Genomic DNA, 7,718 nt, shown 5'->3' with positions numbered 1-7,718 from the left:
CCCCCCAAAAAAGAATAACATTGGTACAAAGTGGGTCTAAGAGAAGTATAATACCAGATGATAGGAAGAAGCCCTAGACATGCCATGCTGAAGTCAGGAATTTTCTACAATATGAACTCATATATTTCTAGTTCCAGCTCAGGCCACTTTTACTTATTTTTAAGGGGGCACACCCATTTGACACTCAGGGGTTACTCCTAGCTATGTGCTCAGAAATCGCCCCCCTGGCTTGGGGGGGACCATTTGGGACACCGGGGGATTGAACCTCGGTCCTAGGCTAGCGCATGCAAGGCAGATGCCTTACCTGTAGTGCCACCTCTCCAGCCCAGCTCAGACCACTTTTAGTCATGTTTTTACTATTTGCCTTCAGGAGCTCTTATTAATACTTTTTCCCAATAGATAACTCTTCTTGTCATTTTTTTCCCCCTCTCTTCTTGTCATTTTTAACATCTAAATTATGACATGGAGTGTGAATAGTCAAATTGTCCAGAAAAAGTACTATTGGAATGCATTTGTCTATCATCAAAACCATTCGCCTGAAAATTTAATTTAAATAGACTTAGAACTTTCATGAACATGTAAGATAAATGTATGCTTTGCAGAATGATGCAAGTAGAAGGTCATTATTAGTACGGCTGGTGACTTTCTCAGTTATTTTAATTATCTGCCTATTTTCTTTATACACTATCATAATTTAGGAAGGATCGAAGGGGGTCAGAGCTAGTACAACAGGTAGGGCACTTGCCTTGCATGCTGCTGACTCAAGTTCAATCTCTGGGACTCACCTATGGTTCTCTGAGCCTGCTACCTAGAGTGACCCCTGAGCACAAAACCAGGTGTCACCCCCAAGTACAACCAGGTGTAGTCCTAACCACTCCCTCTAAAAAAGGAAAGGAAAAAGGTTGCAGATCTTAGGGTAAAACTACTACAAGCTAGGAAATCCCAAAGTTTATAAGGACAAGTACAGAAAAGTAATCCCAAATTTCTAGAGCATAATGACCTATGTGCTTATTCAATTGCTTTTATTGATCTGTACACTTATATATATCTGTAGCTGCAGTTCAAAGTTGGCACTGAGCTTTTGGCTGCTAATGAGATACTTGAAATAGATTATGTACCTTAAAACAAAAAATTCATCCAAATGTCTTTCCTAGTCCGGCACTCACCAAGGAGAAAGTCATGTTCAGTTTGAGCCTGAAGATTGTAAAGCCCAACGGTGAGAAGCCAGACAGATTCAAGTCTGGCATTTCCCAGGTTCTTTTTAAGCTGGAGATGAACTTTGACCTGAAGGTGCAGCCGAAGAAGCTGAGTATCACAGAAGCCAAGGAAACTGAATTTGGTGGTGGTCAGTAATGACAATCTTCTTTCCTGTTCCCCAACTAAAGTCTTTCTAGAAAATCCAATCTGGTTAGTACAGGAACAGGAGAAAAAGTTCAGTGAGGAAAGCATGTTGTCTTTATGGCTCAGAGGAGAATTTTGCCTAAGCCAACTCGAAAATGCTGTGCAAAAAATAAGCAAAAGCATTCTAGAAGCCGCACTCTGCCAGCTGTGCATGATGCAATCCTGGAGGACTTGATCTTCCCTAGTGAATTTGTGGGCAAGAGAATCCGCGTGAAATTGGATGGCAGCAGGCTCATAAAGGTTCATTTGGATAAAGACAATAGAACAATTGGAGCATAAGGTTGAAACCTTTTCTGGGGTCTGTAGGAATCTCATGGGCAGCATTTCAGTTGTAAACAAAATAAAACTAAATAAAATATCATTCGCACTCACAAGTCATCCAAATGCTTAGGAATTTTTACATCTGTTTTGATAATAAGTGAAGATGGACATTTTAGCTTTAGATACATGTGACTGTTCTAAACAAAGAGAGAGAATGTGCTTTTATAAATTCAGCATATCAGAACAGTTGGGGCTGAGGTTGGGAATGAAAGAAGTAATAGAGGGTGGGAAGGTGACAAAATTCTGCTGCATGTGGATGGGATTGTGTGTAGGAGAAGGTAGAGGAAGAGCAGATGGGCCTGCTGTGAAGCAAGCACAGCTTTCCTGAATCATTAAAAACCAAATTAACAATATATTGGGGGGGGGTCATGGGCACTTTGTGGTGGTGGTGGGACATAGTACCTTTGCACATTGTACATCAAACCCATAAATATCTTTTGTTTTGCCTTTTTTATGTTTTGTTTTGACCACAACTATGATTCTCAGAGTTTGCCCTGGTTCTGCACTCAGGGATCATTCCAGAGGCAACTCAAAGGACCATATGGAGTACCAGGGATTGAATCCAGGTTGGCAGTGTTCAAGGAAAGTGCCTTATCTGCTGTGCTATCTCTTGGCTCCTAAACTATAAACATTTGGTACTATAATGTTACCTAGGGGAAAAAACCTCAAATTAAAAGAAAAAAAGAAATAGAATTGTTGGAATACAGTGGGTAGGATACATGTCTTGTATTTGACCAACCCAGATTTGGTCCCTCTGGCATCCTGCATGGTCCCCTCACCACCTTAAGGAGTGATCCCTGAGCGTAGAACCAGAATAAGCCCTGAGCACCACTGAGTGGAATTCCACATCCAAAATAAATAAATAAATAAATAAAAATAAATGAATAGTTATTGATATTTCTTCAGTTGATCTTTAGATTTTATAGCAGAGACTGGTTATAAAATACACTAAAAACCAATAAAGATATCACAGCAATTAAAAATCTTTGTCTCTCCCTTCTTTTGTGCATGGGGTTAAGGCCAAAGTCTCAAATCTTTGTACTTGTTTGGAAATTCCAGCTATTCATATATATCTTCAACAGAAGTGCTCATCTCTTCTTGGGAAGTTCATCTTCTTCAACCAAAAGCTCAGATTTATTAGAAACATATAGAGAGCAGGGCAGAAAGAAGGGGATACCCACCTCTGGTCAGCCAGTTCCACCAAACCCAGTCTGGCAATTGATGAAGTGAAGGATGTTTCAGTGAGCTCAGCTGTGTATGCCATTGATAACATGGTTGCATTAAAATTTATTTACAACTCAAATTCCTCACCTTGCACATGGATTCTATATGTGTGCTGACAACTGTTAAGATCAACTCTCCAGCATCTATCCAATGTACAGTGCAGTATTGCTAATTCTAACTACCAAATTGTACATTTTAGCACCAGAAATCATTCATTTGGTAAGTGGAATTTTGCTACTTAGCTTACAAGTTCCTCAAATGTTTTAGATATAATCCCATAGATGACCTGAAATATTTAATCTCATCCTATGGTTGCCTTTTCACTTTGTGTTGTTTCTTAGCTTTTTTTTCCCAAAAGACTTTTAATTTGACACAGGCCTACTTCTGTCTGTTTTTCTTTTTTCTTTAAAAATTTTTTAAATTGAAACCATTATGACCTACAAATTTCTTCATAGTTAAATTTCAGATATACAGTGTGGATCAGGACCATTCTCATCACCAATGTCGACCTTCCTCCACCAATGATTCCAGTGTAAATCCCATACTGTTGCAAGTCAGCCCTTGATGGGGTTGAATGATAGAGGGATGGAGGATGAGGCCTTTCTCCTCCAGCTCGGACCACGCGTCTGTTACCCTGTTTAGGTGGCAGTTCTGAGGTGAATGTGGCGGGAAGAAAGCCAACAGGCAGTCAGGCTTCCAAAGAAAACAGCTCTATTTCTTGAAGAGGCTGAAGCCAAAAGGCCCGAGAATAGGTCCCAGGAAAATAGCCCTTCGCCTTTCACAGACCCTTGTTTTATGCCCCAGAATCAGGTACCACCCAATGGTGGGAGCAGAATCAGGTGCCACCCTAGGGTGGGAGCAGAATGCCAGGTCACACCCTAGGGTAGTAGGCCACAATCGATGATCAGGGTAGGGTCAGTAACATAATAATCCCATTGAAATCTTTACATACACAACAATTCCCCCGTTTGTTTTTAGTAAACAAACAATATACATAAGTAATATTGTTTACAATTATTAAAAAAAATATTCAATAATAAAAGAGCGGCTTTTTGCATAAGCGCATCACAGGAAAATGTAAAAAAAAACTTCTAACCTAAACACAGGGTGTCTAAAACCAGAAACATGTGTCAAGGAATCAACTACAAGCTCCAGAGATGAAAGATTTATGATGTACAAGATAAAGAATTCCAAGTAAGTTCTTCCTTGGGAAAGCAGATGGAGAATCTGAAATTCAATGACCAAGGATCTAGTAGGTGATGGGGTGCTCCCGGGGCAAACAGAAAGCCCAATTGTAATCTGTAGACAGAGATTCTTTGAAGAGATGCCAGAAAGGTTGTGTAGCAGGTGAGAAGCACCTTTTCCATACAAGTCCAGGTAGACCAGAAAGCCCATCTTTGAGGGCAGTGAATTAGGCCTTTATTTTGGAGGAAGAGGCACATACACCCCCTGCACAGTGGGGAGCCACTGCAATGATGATCCATAGGTATCTGAACTTAATCCAAGTTCTTAATCCAGGCTGAAGTCCATATGATGTCCGAAATTGATGTACCAATACGGCCGATTATTTATAGATGGGAGCTTAAGTCACAAACCAAAACAAAACGTTTAAGGCAGAAACTATCCCTGTGTAATAAACAACTTGAGGGTCCATCCAAAATGGATAGAACCTCCTTTTCAACCTAGTATTTTTACCTATGATGTGCCCACGCAAAAAACCCCAAGAATGGACAAAAATATCATTTAGGAAATTATAGACAACAATATCTAACCTACTAATCTAAAGTCAAGAAAGCAAAACCCTAATGTAATACAACATCAATTCCTAAGGTTAAAAACTAAAATAGAAAAACATTAATTACACTAGTAAAAAACATGTAGTACCAAATATAAATTCAAAGAATTACAATTATAAGAAAAAATACAAAAGGTGAAATTTCTACAGAGTCCAATACCAATCTGTAAAGATGAGGGGTCTGGAACTCCGAAAAGGCTTGCAAAAGAACTTGATGGGTCTGGAAAAGCAGGTTGAAGCCTGGTATAGAAGGTAACATCAAGCTAAATGAAGAAGGAAGGCCAGTACAGGCATCCATGTGTTGGGGCATCCCCAAGTGTTACATCATTGCCATCATGAGTTGATTGGGCTTTTGTATTTTCTTTGGGATCAGTGCAATCTTGGGTTAGCCATTGTAGAAATGGTCAACAATAGCACTGTGTATATGGATGGAAAACCAGAAATTCAGATAGCACAGTTTAACTGGGATCCAGAGACTGTGGGTCTTATCCATGGATTTTTTTTTCTGGGGTTACATAGTGACACAAATTCTAGGTGGCTTCATTTCCAACAAGTTTGCAGCAAACATGGTACAAAACTCCAACAGTCATGGATTTCTTCCTCTGGCCGAGATCAGGAGGCTTGTAGTTGTGGGTGAAGGAGATGATTTGCACATATGAAGGGAATCTTGAAAATTAAATGTTAAGGACTAGGAAGAGAGAGGGAAGGATAAGGAAGACTAAATTGGGGAAGATAGAGTTAGGAAAAAGGGAACTATATACAAAATATGCGAAACAGACAGACACTAAACAAGACATACACATACAGACTTCAAAAAAATATATGGCCATAACACTCACTCATACTTACCAAAAATATTTGTTGGAAAGGATCCAAAATTGAGCAAAAGAAAATAATTCAACTGAATCACCAAAAAGCGCTTTAAGATGTAATAGCCGGCAAACTGTTTAGATGAATCATTTCAAATTCAAAAAAAATATTTTAATGGCAGAGCAAAGCAGATCTGAAAAAGAATTTCATGCATAATACAAACATGGAAAACTCTACTATAAGTGTATAACAGTATATATACAAAGTTATTGTATAACAGTAACTCTGATTGTCAATCGTAGGCGAAAAGCACTGTGAAGAAAGTCCACCTAAAAAGTATCGTTATGTTAGCATTATAAATTCATTTTCATCTTAAAACCTAAATTGAGGGAAATAAAGCAATGATGTTAGAATAAAAAGAGTGAAAGTCGTTAAATGAGTATACCTAGAAAGAAAAACATTAATATGATGAGAAATTTTTCTTTAGGTGAACCTTGACTAAATTAAATTGTAAGATTTCATGATTAACTGAGATCTAGAGCAAAAATGAAATTAAGACATAAATCCACCAAATAAGGAAACACATTGTGGGTCCATGATTTTCAATCCTATTCATTGATCATGCCTGTGTAAAGAATAATAGAGCATTAATAGCAACCAATAAGAAAGTGTAATGATTATCTGGTGTTCATTGTAGATCTTTAAGAAGTATAAAATAGGATGTATGCTGCTGTGGATTTCACCAATGTATTAGGAACTTTTTTGATCTTCTTGCCATCGAAATTGATCCAGTCTTGTCTTGCAGCAATTTTACAGTATGAAGTAAAGTGTCCATAGTGAACTTTACCATAATGGTTTGACACTGATGATAAATTGTATTTCTTAATCTTGCTCTTATTCTCTAAATTGAATTCTACTAAATTTAGGTCTTCTAAAGGAAAATCCACATAAGTGTACACTTTTTTTATTTGTTTGCCATCAAAAGCAAAACGTTTCTAGTATATTATTAATACAGGTGGCAGTTTCCATAAATATGTTTTTTTTTGAAAAATCCCTTCTAGTGTTGCAGCTGTTGCACTGAACTTTGTTGTCATCCCTTAACTCTTCTTTAAAAAATTCAGAGACATTCCTGTAACGTACATTTATCTGTAGATGTGACAGCCAGAGACAAATGAACAAATGTCTCAAAATGAGACTCAGATCTATATCTTTACTAGGTTTTGACCCAGAAGATAAGGTTTTCTTGGAAATAAATCTGTTTAAATTATACCCATTTGCCAAAGTTCGTTAGATTGTAAGCCTCTTGGGTTTGCTCCTGCTATGTGAGTCTTTTTTTGTTAACGGTGCACATATGTTGCAGTTTTCTACAATTTCTCTAGCTTGCCTCCACGGAATTTGGTAATTCACATGTAAACGACGAGCATTTGTGTGTAGGGCTGAATGTTCCTCTACAGGGGATTTAAATATAGGCATTGCTAGCAAGTCAGCAGTTTTATTTCCTTCAGCCATTGGTTCTGGAAGACCTGAGTGGGCTCTAATATGTGTGATGAAGATGGGTTCAGTTCATTTTTGAAGAAGCTGCTGTAATCATTTAAGTGAATTCTGTATGATTGGGTTATTAGCATTAAGGGAGGCAGTGGCTATTACATGACATAAATTTACCACATACAAAGACTCAGAAATGATATTCATGACTTCAGATACATTTTCTAATAGGTAAATTAACGTTGCTAATTCAACTTGCTGTGTAGATTTATATTTGTTATCTATGGTGATATAAATGTTGTCCCTAGTTATTCCTACTTTTCCATTTTGGATCCATCGATGTAAAAAACCTTGGCATTGGGAATAGGGGAATCCCAAACAATTAAAGAAATAATGAACTGAGTTTTAATGAAAAAAGTCCCAAATTTTTTCTGCTGAATAATGGGAGGACATTTCTCCTGTGAAATCTGAGAGAGCTCTTTGTAGAGATTCATTAAGAGGCAATATTGACTCAATTTCCTTTTTTGGTATTGGCAAAACTATTATATCTGGGTCAAAACCTAGTAAAGATATAGATCTGAGTCTCATTTTGATAATCAGTTCTGAAATCAGTTTTAAGTAAGAAACTACAGAGCAAGGCTGTTTGTTATGTAAATACACCCATTCCAAAGGTCCAAAGGGG

The 7,718-nt window shown here is 37.8% G+C and overlaps 1 pseudogene; it reads left to right on the top strand.

The window, feature by feature from the left end:
- The first annotated feature begins 1,179 nt into the window (after window positions 1–1,179).
- On the top strand, window positions 1,180–1,792 carry LOC126014181 (40S ribosomal protein S7-like; annotated as a pseudogene).
- The last annotated feature ends 5,926 nt before the right edge of the window (window positions 1,793–7,718 follow it).

Source organism: Suncus etruscus, chromosome 7, assembly GCF_024139225.1.
Source record: "Suncus etruscus isolate mSunEtr1 chromosome 7, mSunEtr1.pri.cur, whole genome shotgun sequence".
NCBI lineage: Eukaryota > Metazoa > Chordata > Mammalia > Eulipotyphla > Soricidae > Suncus > Suncus etruscus.
The sequence above is the reverse complement of the archived record's forward strand: the minus strand, read 5'-3'. Positions and strand labels throughout refer to the sequence as shown.